Source organism: Bacillus rossius, chromosome 1 (assembly GCF_032445375.1).
Source record: "Bacillus rossius redtenbacheri isolate Brsri chromosome 1, Brsri_v3, whole genome shotgun sequence".
NCBI classification, from domain to species: Eukaryota; Metazoa; Arthropoda; class Insecta; order Phasmatodea; family Bacillidae; genus Bacillus; species Bacillus rossius.
In genome coordinates, this window is record NC_086330.1 from 333,346,788 (window position 1) to 333,363,446 (window position 16,659).

At 39.0% G+C, this 16,659-nt stretch overlaps 1 protein-coding gene across 1 annotated transcript in view; it reads left to right on the forward strand.

Annotated features, from left to right (window-relative positions):
• Positions 1-16,659, forward strand: part of LOC134530316 (acid sphingomyelinase-like phosphodiesterase 3b) — a 539,986-nt gene that overhangs the window by 93,348 nt on the left and 429,979 nt on the right. The window contains exon 2 of the mRNA XM_063365045.1: positions 11,724-11,796. The gene's annotated coding sequence lies outside the window, so the exon portion shown is untranslated. The remainder of the gene's footprint in view (positions 1-11,723; positions 11,797-16,659) is intronic.

Consider the following 16,659-nt stretch of genomic DNA (forward strand, 5'->3'; position numbering starts at 1 on the left):
GACGTGACAACGTCTAATAAATCGATTAAAGCTGGCTGCACGCACGAAAAAGTGTCCCGTTACGCACATTGTTCCGTTACGCTGTGTCCCGTTACGCTCATTGTACGCTTGCGTCGCATCTATCTCTCTTCCACTCGACTGTTTATAATGTGAAGTGAAAAGTTAATGTGGTTTTCATTGCTTATTACAACAACAATTTCGGCAATAAAGGTTAATTATTCTTGCATTTTAAAAATCTGATTACTAGTATAATTTCAAGTATTTATTCTTTTATTATTAAAATAAAAATGATTCAATTTTTTTCATAAAGTATGCAATTATTTCATCAATGTTTTGTTATAACGTTGTCACAAACTATCGTCCGTAAATCGACTTTACAGACAACCAATTTGTTTCTGGTTTAAAGTTTCGCCCACCGCAATGCCATTACAGACAAGTAAGAGGAGTCAAGAAATAAATCGACCATACTTAATTTTAAGAATTCATTCTTATATCTCTAAAAACGATGTATTTTGAAATTTTCAGGATTTAAAAAATATCTATATTTTATTTTTATTTTCAAAATTAAAATTTTGAAACAAAAAAAGGGTTTTACTTCAAAACATACACACAGACGGTATATTCAAGACTGCATACAACGTGAATTCATGATCTTAAATAATGATAGAGTTAAATCGGTATTTAAAGATTTTAAAATTAATCATTTTAATTTTATATTTACCTAATAAAATTATTTTACATACCTCAATATATTTTTTATTATTAAATCCATTTAAATCACGGGAAAAATACCGAAACACAGATGCAAAATATTTTGGTGAAACGTCTTGGTTGTGTTAGTGAAGCCACAATATCTTTATTTATAACTAATTTGGCTACTTACGGACTTTATATCTCCTGTAATTTAGTTATATAAAATGCGAAAACGTTAAAAGTGCTGAGGAAAATGCCCAAAATTGCGAGACATTGGGAATCTAACCCCTCGAGACGATTTACGTGTTTCGTGCAGCTGTAGTGAGGAATGACTGCAGAAACTCGACTCCAAAATGTTCAGATCAGACGGAATGCTCTGGAGGTTTCGCCACATACTTCTCTGTTCCGTGATTTCGAGTGGCGTCCGGAACGAGTAATGAATTTATTTTAAGTGAAACGTCTTTGCTGAAGGGGATAAAACTTTTGAATGTTACGAAAATTCCGATCACACGAGGCGAATGATTAGGTACTTAGTGGGGGAACAGGTAGAGGAGGAAAATGCGTCAGCGGCGACGCCACTCCAAAGCATGCACTAGCGGTCGAATGGGAAGAAGGCAAGGTGGGTGGGGATAGGTACGTACTGTAGCATGCTCTATGTTAGTCGTAACGGCCGAGGAAAGACAGTAGGGGAGAGGTAGCAAAGACGCAGCAGTGATGCTACGAAATTCTCGTAGCGCTGCTTGTGTTTGTCTACTTCTCAGTCTTCGTAACGGCTAACGATTGACGCCACCATACTTATTCTATTTTATTTAAAGTATGTACAATTTATTTATTCGTGTAGACAATAGTTATTAATTTGTGCAATTAACTTTATTAGTATCATTCATTTGTATGTGAACAGTTTGATTGAAAATCTAAAAACAGAACTATAGACTTAAAAGGTTAGCTTTATAAGAGTAGGCTAATTTAATTTTGTTAATTCCACTCTGTTATTTGAAATGTCAAAAGTACTTATAGACGTTTGAGATAGACTTTATAAGTGTAATTCATGTCCGATTGAAGTGTTTTTTTTTTTGTTATTTCAATTTATTCACCTGGAGATCGTGATTTAACATCATGCCTTAAAAAAATAAAAAGTCAAAAACAGATAAGAGGTAGTATCAAAAGCAACGAGGGAATAAAACACCAAAATAGGTGTCAAAAAAATGCCTGTAAACGGATAGAAGAGTACAGGACGCAGAAAAGTTATTTTTTTTTTTTCATTTGAGATAATGCCCGCATCCTTACTATTCTAAATATTATATATATTTTTTCAATAAAAATAATTATTATCTTATCTATACCTATTAAGCAAGAATTTCGCTCTTGGACTCACCGCACACTTTTTTTTTATATGCAGCACTATCGACTCCATCAAGATGAAATTACAAACGTCGGTAGTTTGAGAATTATTACTAGGTTTACTTTCCAACCTCCTGGGCGTAACTTCGCCATTAAGGTACGGGAGCGACCGCTGGAAGGCAATTTTTCTTTCGCGGGATCGCCCTCCCTCTTGAACTCCTGTCTGGTCAGAGTGGTGTGACGTCACGCGAGGTCGCGCCGCGGCGCCGTGGTGTCGGGGGAGGGGGGGGGGGAGGGGGGGAGTGAAGTTTTGAGAAATGGGAGGAACTTGGTGGAGGGTGTCGTGACGGACAGGTCGGCGACGCCGATGTTAGTTCGTCGGCGTCACTCTCCGAGCGGCCGGTCACGGAAGCCCGCGCCACCACTATAATACTTTTTTTTTGACGTGACAACGTCTAATAAATCGATGAACGCCGGCTGCACGCACGAAAAAGTGTCCCGTTACGCACATTGTCCCGTTACGCTCGCGCTGCATATATCTCTCTTCCACTCGATTGGAACAACCATCGATTTGACTTTATTCGACGCACATAAAACTTGAAACACTCCCATTCGTTTCCAACATTTCCTATCATCGTCCTATCGTTAACAGAATAACACAGATTGGAAGAAGTTAAACAGCAAACATGTATAAACGTTATAGTTGAAATAATCTGTTCGTTAAAGTAATAAACATATTTGAATTAATGAGTGCAAATAAAAGTAAATTTATCAATTAAATTGTAGATTTTATTTCACTCCTTTGTATCCATACAAAATAATGATAATTCAATAAAAATGATTCAATTTTATTAATAAAATTATGGAATCATTTCATCAATGTTTTGTTATGACGTTGTCACGTTAAACTATCGTCCATAAACCGACTTTACAGAAAACCAATTTTTTTTGTGAATGAATCAGAAATATTAATGTAAAATTGCAGAGACGTCTAATTTTTTTGACGTTTGTCAAGAACAACTTCAACACTACGAAATACCGTTTACAGTAATACGGGTTCCGATTATTAGTCGGGTACTGTTTCAGTACCTCCAATAGTTGAAGTTATTTGTAAAACGTTCCCTGAATTAGCTTTCCAGTAATCGTTTAGTATTCGATTCAATTTTCCATGGTTAAAAAAATATATTCAAATGAAACATCATTTATATAACTATGCGAAAATTTTCGTAAGAAATACTCTGTATTATATATAAAAAAAGGTTATCATAAACGCAAATATAAACATAGTCATGTGTTGTACAAAAGTACAACATTTCTTTCTTTCAGTATTATAAACAATTTCTTGGCAACTGGTTTCCAAAGGAAACTTTTATAAAAGACAATATTTTTTTTTTTTTCCCTGTGTGCCGAAGACCCTCTTGTGAGGCAGCGCGATCGCCGCCGGTTAAGGGGATGACATCTTAAAATATTTACATTATATTATTATCTACAAAATCTATATACAACATTTTTGGGGACGAAACTTTGTGAAACAGCCTTAAGGAACTGTCAGAAAATTTATATGACGTGACGTTGTCATATTACTACGCCCACAAAACCATCGCGGAAATGGTGCTTGACCACGTCCGACGAAGATAAACAAGCATGAGTTGGAATTTCGGTCGTTTAACACACACACACACACACATCCACAAATAAAGTGTTTTAAAACTGTTTCCACAATGCACTTCACTCGATCTTTCGGGCATCTCACAAACAAGGCGTGGGCCATCGAGCTGGTCGACAAATGGCTTCTCGCAGTAGTGATGCATACATGGTCACTCCCCGGTACAAACTATTGACTGTTTATTAAGGTTGTGTCAATCATATCCCCAAACCCTTAAATATCATCAAATCCTCCATATTCGAGGAAAAAAAGATTTGAAAAAAATAATTAAAGGAAATAAAGTAAAAATAAAATTTCAACATTGATAACCTTTGAAGTTTACTATGTTACCACCTACACCCCCACCCCACACAACCACAATTCTGGTTACCATTTCCAAATATATTGTACTTTTAACATGTACTTGTTTAAATAAGATGGCAATGTAAATAAATTTTGGAAATCTAGTTGGCGAAACCGATATTTAAATGTTTGACACCTTTAGTTTATATGTTTAATTTATTTTACATTATTTTATTTTTGACCCTTGATGCCCAGTTTCAGATTAGAAGTACTCTCCGGGATTCGAATTTAAGAAAATTGGGATCCAACCCGTTGCTACTGTTTATCTAGCTATAGTTATCTTATGTCTGGTTGGTTGGCCTACCACACACACGTTCCTGTAACACACGGATACTGTTATAAACTATGGTTTAGAATGTACCGTTTACGGATAATTACGTTGATGGTCCTCAAGCTTAGTTATTTAGTTCAGGATAAAATATTTTCGGATCTTAGTTAAGTCTTTCTTTATTTATCTTTGCCACCATATCGACACGTTATTTGATAAACAAGTTTAATTTCGAAAGCAATATACGAAAATAAATATTTGGAACTTGGCATTTTACCAATATTTTTAATTTTTGACGTGACAACGTCTAATAAATCGATGAACGCCGGCTGCATGCACGAAAAATGACGACTCATTGTTCCGTTACGCACATTGTCCCGTTACGCTGTGTCCCGTTACGCTCAATGTACGCTTGCGCCGCATCTATCTCTCTTCCACTCGATTGGAAAAACCATCGATTTGACCTTATTTTATTGTCTTGAGAAATATATAAATATTAAAATTAAAAATTAAACTATAACATATAATTATCGAAAATATCCAAATATTAATTCCAATATTAACGAGCCGGGTGGTATGAGTCAGGAAACAGTGAGGCACTATTTGATATGTACTGCAAGACCGGGAAAATTGGCGGGTTCAATGACCTCTAGGAAAGTGTCCAAGATCCTCTGCTTACTCGGACGAATGCCACCCGTTCATTGGCTGCTGGCGTGTGAGTCGTCTCGACCGGGTGGCCTGTGATTCGACACTTCTACGACCGAGGGTCTCTAATTAATAGAGACCGGAAAAATTCGCGAATTCATTTCGCGATAGGCTAAAATACAAATAGTTATACCTCAGTGCTGCCTCTGCTATTGGCACACAACTCACCTGGATGACTCTGGGCCAATGAGAAATACCCAACCATAGCTTTATCGAATCACAGGCTGCTACATTGTAAAGTCTCAAAACACATCAGCCAATGAGTGGGTGACATTTGACCGAGTGTACGTAGAACTATGGAGTTCATCCTACAGGTCATTGAACCAGCAAATTTTTCCGGTCTCTACTAATTAAACGAGGAACAAAAAACAGGAATCAGCACGAAGGCACATCCATCTGAATGTCAGCACGTCAGGGAGACGCATCCGCGAGTTTCTCCCGCCTCCGGCAGCTGCGGCCGAGTGTCGAAGAGCGCGCTACAGCGGAGGGAGACCACAGCTACACCCCGGGTGCAGGGCTTGTTCCCCGGGCCGGTCAACTGCGCGTCAACAGCTGAGTCCGCCCGGAGCCGTGCGTCTCGCGATGTCGCGTGCCACCGCCGCTTTACGACACGCCTCCCTGTTTGTGTTTCGAGCGCTTTACGAGCCACCCGGCGCTCGAACTCACGGCAGTTCAACTTGTTTTTATTGCACCCACAAGAGCGAGTGCAAGGGAGCACATTCTGAACATAGGGCATAATACGTTCTTTACAATCTTTGAGAAACAGCTGATATATCTAACGGGACATAATAACGCATTTTAGTGTGGCATGAGAAAACAGAATTTGAGAAAACTATTGCTGTATTAAATTGCCGATTGTTAGAATTTTCCATTATATGGGCCACTTAATGTAAATTTTGCAAAGACCTTCCGAAAAAAATTTGAGTAAAATGGTAGATTATGTTTCCACAAACGGTGAGTTTTAAGTCCCAGTTTGCCTTTGAGTGTTCTACATTATTATTGGAATTATTCATGAGGAATATTTGTTAGAAATAAATATATTTCTTTTGTATTAGTTGAACAGCCATATGCCAACACTGGCAGGACTGATTTATAATGCAAAATATAAAGACAAACACTAAATATACATGAACATATGTTCGACTTTTAAAACGTCATTTAATAAATCTACCTTAATAAGTCACAAAGACATTACAACAAAGAAGCTAAACACAGAACTAAAAATTAAGTTGTATTTGTGACAAAAAATAGATAGGACAGAACTAAAGAGAAATGCTTGAAGAGGCAACTATCAAATAATCTCATATTAATAAATAAACACGGGTAAGTCTGAAATATCCGACCATTTGGTCTAGTAGCTAGTGCGTCTGGTTTGTGAGCCAAGGGCCGGGCTTATATTCCCACCCGGGGAGAGGACTTTTGAAACTTTTTCCCTGGGTTCAGGTCTGGGTGATAGATATGTTCATTTCACTTTCATCCCGCGGAAGGCAATGGTCAACCATCGCAGAATCATCCTGTCCCTACAAGCATAATGACGTCACGGCTGCCATAACCATGGTGTTGTCTGTGATCACGACACCCTATAATTGGTAAAACTACTCATTATCAACAAGCCTGAATATCGATTTGGGAGTCAAAACCTTTGTTCGTTGCAATGTTGCACAAACTTATGCAAAAACTGAAATAATTAAGTACTTTAATTGACTATAAACCCTATTTTACTGGCTGGTGTGTTTTGTAAGTTCTACCCCTTGGTGCTACTATTGGAAGCAGCAATGTTTGAATGAACACAGTTTCATAATGTTAAGTTTCAACTTCCCGACAAGAGCTGTAAGCAAAAACTAGAGCTACGATTATTTTGCAGACTCACTGAGAAGCAAAGTATCATTTTGAATCACACATACGTCTGCTTCACGTCCATGGCTGGACAACAGTGTTCTTTACTCACACGTGACTCCCAAAACCAGTTATAAATAAATAGAAGAAGTGGTTACCCAATATCATGAAACGTACCAAAGAATATAATATTTTTATCGATAAACGAGCACTCCAGAAAGACGATGATTGGCAGGGAATTCCAAAATAAACCATTTTTGCCAAGTGACATATATTCGCAAACGCCACATTGCAAAGTTACGGGCACGAAAAGTCCCGCAAAAATATGAATTTGGCGGGTTTCAAGGGACTGCTCCATTGGCTGAGAGGAGAAGCGAACGCAGCGCAGTGACGTTCAAATGCTCCGCGAGAAACAGGCCTTTAGAGTTAGCCATACGCACCAGCAATCAGCAGTCTGGCGTACATCGCCTCTCATAGCATGAAAACTCCAAACTTAAGGCATTCACTGGTCAAGTCTTATGAAGGTCTTCCAATTCGGAACAAGCCTTTTGGGAAAGCGCTCTTTTGGTAAATGAGCACTGCTTCTGCTGCAATTCACACCACCTCCCCGTACACCGTGTGCATATAGGACATTTTTGCTGGTGTTGAATCTGCTGTATTATTGCTGTTTGTTAAATCTGAATCCGTAACCCCGTACTCACTAGCAGTCAGCACTGAGCTAATCGCCCAAAAGCCAACCATCAACCGTGTTGTACACCAGACTGCTGGTTGCTTGTATACGTGGCTAACTCCAAACGCCTGCTTCCCGTGAGTATTTGGACGTAACGACGTTGCGATCGCGCGTCCTCTAAGCTAATTTAATGTCGTCAAATGCGCGCGAAATTCAAATTTTGCACGCTGCTGTTCACGCCCGTAATTTTCCAAGGTTACGTTTCCTAACGTTAGTCCCGTAAAAAAAAATATTGTTTTTGAAATAACTGCCTCCTTTTAAATTTATGCCTAGCACTTTCTTAACATAACGCACAACTTCCCTGAACAGGGATAAATGAGAAAGAATCTGCCGTGGCCATTAGTGAAGAATACTCCCATGAATTACCTGAAATTATATAGGAAGCCATGGAAAACGGTAATTGAGGAAGGCTGCACCGTGTTTCCAGCCCGTGGCCTATGAAATGCGAGGCCAGTTCCTTAAAACCAAAGAAACTTCTTTCCAAATACAATTTTTACGTATAACAAAAAAAAATGGAATTCATGCACCGGAAAAAGTTGGCAATTGTGTTAATAGAATAATATTTTAGGGCAGACATTTTACTATCAACCAAACACATTTATTTCCTATCAACCAAACATTTATTTCGTCAGTTTTGCTGAGGAAAACTTTTCTCTGGGTAAAGTGCTCGTAACTGACAAGTGGTAAATTTATTTAATTAATTTGAGTATACAATTATTTTTTAAATATAATTAATAACATACTTATTATATATTCGAAATTTTAAAAATTGATTTTATGAACACAATATTTGTTTATTTTAAAATTAATTGATATTACAATCTTAGCAGTTTTTAGAGCATTTAATATTATGGTATACATTTTAAAATGAAGTGTTTGTTATCTTTAAAGGAAATCTCTCTATTATTAGTTAATCATCCACGAATAAACACAAATTTGTTTGTAATCATTTTGGGAAAACCAAATTTTTTATTGTTTTATGAATAATATTACAAAAATAAAATAAAAAATGTTTTACGACATACGAACGTTTAATTCAAAACTGTTTACCACATTGTTACTTGATCACAGTTCGTGCAAGAATTTAGATATAATTTACATTTAAGGTTCTTAGAACATTAAATTAAACACCTCTGTTTATCATGACCTCTAGGATGTATTCCACATCCCTCTATGCACACGGGAAAATTAAACCTGCTGATTCGCTACTGACTCGTGAGAACTTTTAACTGGAATGCCTTGAATTCGATACTTATTTTGTTGAGGGTTATTTACTGACTCAGTCCTTAAGATTAACTGAAGCAGTATAAGGTAAACTTGTTTTTATAACAAACCATTTCAAAATTAATCGGCAAATTGTTTCAGTCTGTACTTATAAAATTTAACAGAACGTAAAATTATGTAAAATTTTATAAAATTTAACCAAATTAATTTTTTTTAAATTACTGACAAAGATGCAAACATCTAGAATCACAGTATCTCAGATGGATCTTTATTCCAAAGAATAGTTTTGAATATTTTGGGTTAAGATTTACCAATTCACACTGCCATAGAAAAATTAAAAACCTTTATAGTGTTACAATTTAAAATTGTTTGCCCCATAATTCGAACACTTTTAAGTGGTTCATTCAAAACATTCGCGGTAGAAAGTACGGAGAGAACTATGGGTTGATCCTACAAGCAACTACTCGACTCACGAATAGGGATAGGAAAAATTCGCGGGTTCAATGACCTGCAGGATGAACTCCATAGTTCTACGTACACTCGGTCAAATGCCACCCACCCATTGGCTGCCGTCTTGTGAGACGTCCCAACGAAGCAGGCTGTGATACGATAAAGCTTTGGTCGGGCGTTTATTAATTGGCCCAGAGTCATCCAGGTGAGTTGTGAGCCAATAGCAGAGGCAGCACTGAGGTGTAACTATTTGTATTTTAGCCTGTCGCGAAATGAAACCGGCGAATTGTTCCTATCCCTACTCACGAGGCAAGCCACCTTTCCACGTCTGGCCTGCGGTCGCGCGCGCGACCTTTCTCCTGCAGTTTTGCTGGCGACCGTGCCGGATAGCTGACGGCCACTGACCGCGCGCCTCAGCGACCTGCGCCGGCCCCCGCGGCGGGCAAGAAGCGGCGTCTGGTCGCGCTCTGCTCCTCCTCCCCCCTACCCAACCCAGGTCAAAGGGGGTCGAAACGACGTTACGAGTGGCTCCCTCCACCCCACCCCCCTCCCGTGTGTCAAAGCAGGGCGGGGTGTTCTTCAAAGCACGGCCGCTTTGACGTCGGCGAGCGGCCGCCCGCGGACACAGGCTGCAACGACCAACCCTGCCCCCCCCCCCCCCCCTTCTCTACCTCTCCCAATCACCACACCAACTTCGGGCGAGTGCTCTTCCTCGCCGCAGGGCCCGTGTGCTGCGTACCGTGGTCAGCTCCCGCTGCCCGCGCGTCCGAACAACATTACTCCGCGGGTTTGTTTCCCTCCAGGCCGGACCCGACTTGCACGCACATCGTCAAACCTTTTCTTCTTCTTCTTCCTGTTTTTAGGGCGCCCCTCGGTAGGGACCGGAAATATTCGCGGGTTCAATGACTAGGGACCCGGAAAATTCGCGGGGGTTCATTTCGTGTTATGTTACAATTTAAATAATTGTACCTTAGTGCTGCTTCTGTCATTGGTTCACTGTTAATATGGAGGACTGAGGGTCAATTAGAGACCCTCACTCATAGAAGTGTCGAATCACAGGCCACCCAGTCGAGACCACTCACAAGTCAGCAGCCAATGAACAGTTGGCTTTTGCCCGAGTGTGTAGAGGATATTGGAGTCTATCCTGGAGGTAATTGAACCCGCGAATTTTCCGGGTCTCTATCAATGACTAGGGACATGTATTTTTCGCGAAAAAAACTGATCGCCTGATGGACTGAAAAAAGATGTACCTACCCGCATCAGCGGTTTATTACATGTGATTGGCGGCCATCTGCAAGAGAAGTCGTTGCCATATTTGACCGAGCTACTCAGGACGCGTTTGCTTGCACACTGAATAACTGTGAATGGTTATGAAACGATCGACATAAATCGGAAAGAAACTACCCAATCACGAAACACAGATTATGCTACAGTGTTTAAACTTTCAACTGGTCTCGGAATCTTTTCGCGAAATATGCATGCCCCTATCAGTGACCTATAGGATAGCCTCCACAATCCTCTGCACACTCGGACTAATGCCACCTGTTCATTGGCTGCTGACTTGTGAGACGTCTCGACCGGGTAGTCTGTGATTCGATTCTTCTATGATTGTGTGTGTCTAATTGGCCCTCAGTCATCCAGAGAAAAATTGAGACAATATCGGAAGCAGCACAAAGGTTAAACCTATTGTGAAATGAATACCCGAATTTTTCCGGTCTCTATTCATTACTGGCTCACGTTCGTTAAGGACATGTCAAAAAACACTGTAGTCCAATAATCAACTTGGATCAAATGTGTATGTGTTTCAAGTCTGCTTTTGGGACCCGTTTACTGTGCAATAATTGCGACTCTATTTATTAACGACGATGAAAGATGATGAGATGCGAATGAAGCAGTGACGGATTTAATAAGCGGGAGAAAACGGGAGTACCCTTAAAAAATAAAAAAAAACAACCTGCTCACGGTAACATCCACCACTTTTCAACACTTGCGAAAAGTCCATGTTGCTACCCTCTGGGAACCTACCCAAGATAACTTTTGTGGTAGGCGAGTAATCTTACTCCTACACTATTTACCATTATCAATAAAAGATACTTATTCTTTAATCCTCTCGAACATGCAATTTGTTGACGCATTTTCTCGGAGCCACCTTTGGTCAGGAATTTTATTCAGACTACTAATGATACACTTACCTGATAAATATTAAGGAGAATGTTAAATTGCTACCCAGAATATGTGTGGTTACAAACATATTTCCTAATAGAAATATTTATGACAGAATTTTAAAAAAGTTTTTTTTTGATACTAACCACTATAATTATTCGTTACTATTATGCGTCAAGTTTCTCTCTTACACTTTTTTGCTTTTGTAAAGGCTTTTCTTTAAAAGAAACAAAAGAAAATGTATTTTAATTTTGTTTCCTGAAACTATCTTAGTAACGTTAAAAGTATATTCATTTTATTTTCAGATGACGAGGGGCGCAATGATTTCCGTTCATCTTACTGTGACTGACTTCATATCCTCGGTTTTATCCAAAACTGGTAAGTTTATATTTGTAAGCATGATTACACCAACCATTTATGTAAGTCACCTCTACAAATGAAGTTTTAACATATTTTAGTAAATTTAATACAGTAAAATTCTCATTAACTATATAAATCAACAGCTCAAATTTGCTTAATTTTTGTACACGCAAATTATGGCATCGTAATACTATATTCTGACCTGACGTTTGATGAACTTCTTCACTAACCTACCACTTTATCAAATTCATCCACGCTTCAAAAGGTTTAAACTCAAAAATTACATGTTCCTTTATGGAAGTCAACGCCTGAACTTATTATTACTTGTGCTGAGACGATGACCAATGTTCTACCTGCTTTTTTCTCTTCAAAAATTCCAATTATTAAAAAAAAATGTACTTTTTATTCTGATTTATAATATTTACGTCATTGTCAAAATACGTCCATGTATATATTACGCTTATAACTGTTAACACTGCAAGTTAGCAAGCGCCGTTATCACACAATAAACAAAGACGAAGTCATTCACATACCGGTTATTCTTATACTTCGTTGACGTGTTCTTGTTTACATATATTTTACGTTACTAAGCTCTTATTTGATACTGTTTCTAAACGATTACCCAAATAACTAACGTTCATTTCCAACCTCCAAAGTTTACTGTTCATACTCATACGCTATCCAACTCACAAAAGGCGATATAATTGGTTAGAATCCAGGTTATATATATGAAGGTGTGTGGCGTCTTAAGTTAAAAGTTTGGATATAGTGTAGGTTATAATATCATACTTACCTTAAGTACACTACCAGTATCGTGGAAAGATTACAAATAATGAAATTAGGTAAATTAAGTCTTATTTGCACATTTAATATTGTATAAAATTACGTTTTATTATTATTAAATACTATTTTTTAAAACATTTTCACCCTTATTGTGCTTCATATTGCTTTAATCACAAATTTTATCAAATGGGTTCCAACCCATATTTACTTCTCCTGATATCTTCAGTAAAGAAATTTAACAGCAAGGAAAATTGATCATAAAAATATTTGTCTTGCGTCTGAAATAGATTCAGGAAAATAACTGATGGTTATGCAAATTTTTCGTGCGTGTCAGTTTTTATGTAGGTATTTAACATCAGTACATTTATATTAAAGCGAAGAGAGTATATTACTTAGACGCCGAAACAATTAGTGGATTAATTTCGTGATATGCTTACATTCAAATAATTATACCTTTGTACTTCTTCTGCCATTGGTTCACTTTTAATATGGAAGACTGTGGGCCAATTAGTAACCCTCAATCAAAGAAGTATCGAATCAAAGGCTACCCAGTCGAGACGACTCACAAATCAGCAGTCAATGAACAGGTGGTATTGGCCCATGTAAGCAGAGGATTGTGGAGGTTATCCTGGAGGCCATTTAACCCACGAATTTCTCCGGTCTCTATACATTACTGTATTAATTTCCTTTGAAATTTCCGTAGACGTGATTGACGATATTTATTACATTTTTTAATATGTAGGTACTTTGGCTTGAATTACATCAGTCAAGATCTTTATCTCTGTAGGAGGTATTGTGTGTGTTATGTATGCATGTATTTTTGTATTATGTGTGTATATATTCATATATGTATAAACAAGTATTAGGTCTGAATTCCATTGGAATGACCAACTTCGGCTGCAGGTTCATATCGAAAAAAATAATTTGAATAAATGGGGTCTAAAGTGCTTCCCATGGCTGGTACACACCTTCGGAGCTAGAGATTAAAAACTGGTTCACTGCAAATAATATATTTTTAAAGATGAAATACTAAACGTTTATTTGACGTTTAATTGAAGGAAGTTTTACATGAACCACTAAACTTGTTGCAGTAAAAAAATTATTTCGTTGACAAATTTATATGTGGTTAGCACATCACAAAAATTGATGGGACATTAGGCTAAAGGTGTTATTAATATTTTTCAACTTATTTGTTAGGGAAGAACCTGAATTAAATTTTTTGAATTCAGACTTATCTGTATACTTGGTTGTAGGATGAGTTAGAACTATACGTTTCCTACAATGTTACGGAAAATAAGGGGTTTAATTTATCAGTTGCATGTAACTGAAAGTGTTTCAAGCCACATCGCAAGGTTGTGACTGCATTTGTTGTACGAGACTGCAACATCGCGGCGATGGAAGAGCGACGAGCGGAGGACAATGCTGACGTATTTTATGTCGACCATATGCTTCGAAACGGGCACGTTGCAACCGGCGTCTCCTGTGACTCAGACGCGACCATCACTTTCAGGCTTGTGTGACACTAAGGGATTGAACCGGAGCCGTTGCAAATTTATACTCGGCGTTTTCTTCTAATTCGATTGTTTGCATTTAATAAAATGATAAATTTACTAAGTGCATTATTGAGAGAACTTCATTAGTCACACTTAAGAACATTGGTCAATAGAATATTCAGCCATAAAAAAAAATCGCTGTTGATGTTATAGCTGCAGCGTCAGAAAAAAATATAATGAGACACGAGCCTTAAAGTGTTGCTAATAAGATAACCGTCCCTAAAGTAATGGCAGGGTATCTATATTACATAATATGAAAAAAACCACTGATATAAATTGGTTATTTATTTTCTTTCTTACCCGGGGCTATGAAAGGATATATATAGGTTACCGACTCGTAACACCTGTTGACTGGAATGATCGTGATTCGCTAATTCTTCTTTTAAAGATTTTTCATTGGCCCAGAGTTCTTCAGATAAACTGTGGCCCAATCACTGAAGCAAAATAATGTCAAAGTATTTGGTCTCTATCCTATCGCGAAATGAATACGCGAATTTTACAGGTCTCTACTCATTATACATAGGGACAGTAAACATTTCAAGAAATAAATCAGGGATAGACTAAAATCCAAATATATATATACGTTTGTGCTGCTTCTTCTATTGGCTTGCAGCTTGTACGGAGTATTCTGGGAAAATGGGAAACTCTCAGTCGAAGATGAAACGTCACACAGTCCATTAACCAATGAACACGTGACATTTTCCTGAATGTATAGAGGACTGCGGAGTATATCCCAGAGATCACTGTAACCGCGAATGTTTTCAGACCCTAATGTACACGAAAGGGAAGAAATATCCATAGTGCTGTTTCAGTGACTGTGTACCTTATTTTCCATTAAAAATTTAAAAATCTCTCTTATTTAGATCAATAAGTAAGTATTTGCCACGCTACTTAAGGCCGCCACTGCCCTTCCTTGTTGGTACACAACTGCCCGTCCTCGTACACTGAACTAGAGACTGGAAAAAAACTTTGTCAAACTCATTTCATGATACACTAACTTTCAAATAACTATACTTTTGTGCTGTTCTACCATTGGTTTACTTTTCATGTGGAGGACTGTGGGCTAATTAGTACGGGCATGCATATTTCGCGGAAAGATTCCTCAATTAGCTGAAAGTTAAAACACTGTAGCGTCGTCTGTGTTTCGTGATTGGGTGTCATTCTTTCAAGTACATGACGATTGTTACAACACCAATCAAGTAATTCATTGTGGAAGAAAACGTGTCCTGAGTGGCTCGGTCAAAAATAAGGCAACGACTTCTCTCGCAGTCGGCCGCCAATCACAAGGAAGAAACCACTGGTGAGCGTATACCTTGTTTCAGTCTAATAGGCGTTCAGATTTATTCGCGAAAAAATGCCTGCCCCTACCAATCTATAATCAATCGAACCACAGGCTAGGAGACAGTCGAGACGAATCACTAGAGACCTGAAAAATTTGCGGATTCATTCGGTGCTAGGCTAGAATTCAAACACATATACCTCTTAGATAATTTGCTATTGGCTTACTGTTCATCTGGACGAATCTCAACCAGTTATAAACCCTTAAACCAAAGAAGGATCGAATCACAGACAAACCAGCTGAGACGACTTACAAGTCGGCAGCCAATGAACTTGCGTTATTTTCCCGAGTGTACAGGGGTATGTGCAGTCCATCCTGAAGGCCATCGAAACCGCGAATTTTGCAGGTCTTTACGAATCGCAAGTCAGGTGGCACATTCACCGGGTGTGCACAGACGGAATCGTGCAGTCTGCCCTAGATGGTCACCGACTCACAACCGCAGCCGCGATTGGAACGTCCGCAAATACCGCTGTAACTCGTGACGGCGCAGTCGGCCGGAAGGTGACGCGGCCTCTTGACACCACGTGGCCGGGTTCGAGGATCCTCCAATCAGCCGCCCCCGTGGGGGAACGACTGGCTCGCGGCTCGACCACGTGCGCGGGCGAACCGCGATTACTGGCTGCAGCCTCGTTGCATTTTTTCGTATTCCATCCCGCGATCCGCGCATAAGCCGCTAATTATTTCTCCGCGGGTTCGTCAGCCCGTGTGCGCCGCCGTGCTACGGTGTCGTGTTTTTGCACTTCTATTACGCCCCCCCCCCCTTTTGTCCTTAATTTACCGCGGCTACGCGAAACCGCGCGCGCTGAGCGAACACAACCCTCTCCCCTCCTACCTTTCCCTCTTTCCAACCCTTCCGCCCGCGCCAGGTCGAGTGGAGGCAGTGGAATGCTCGCTAATTACAAGTCTGTAAGTGTTTTAAGCACCCGTGCGAGCTGCAGAACGTGCCAATTATCACGACGAATCTCGAGCAAGGTTTAGAGTGGAGCAATTCAATACGTATGTATGTACGCATGCAAACACAAACACACAGATACCCTGGTTATTTTTTTTTTTAGAGGTTGAGGGGATGGATTGTACAGCAAGGAAAGGTAAATCAGCGCAAATTACGCCTTATATATGTAACCCTTCTGTATGTATACACAAACACACACGAACAGATGTGTCTGAATTTGACAGAAAAAATTCAGCAATAGGTTCGTTTCGGCA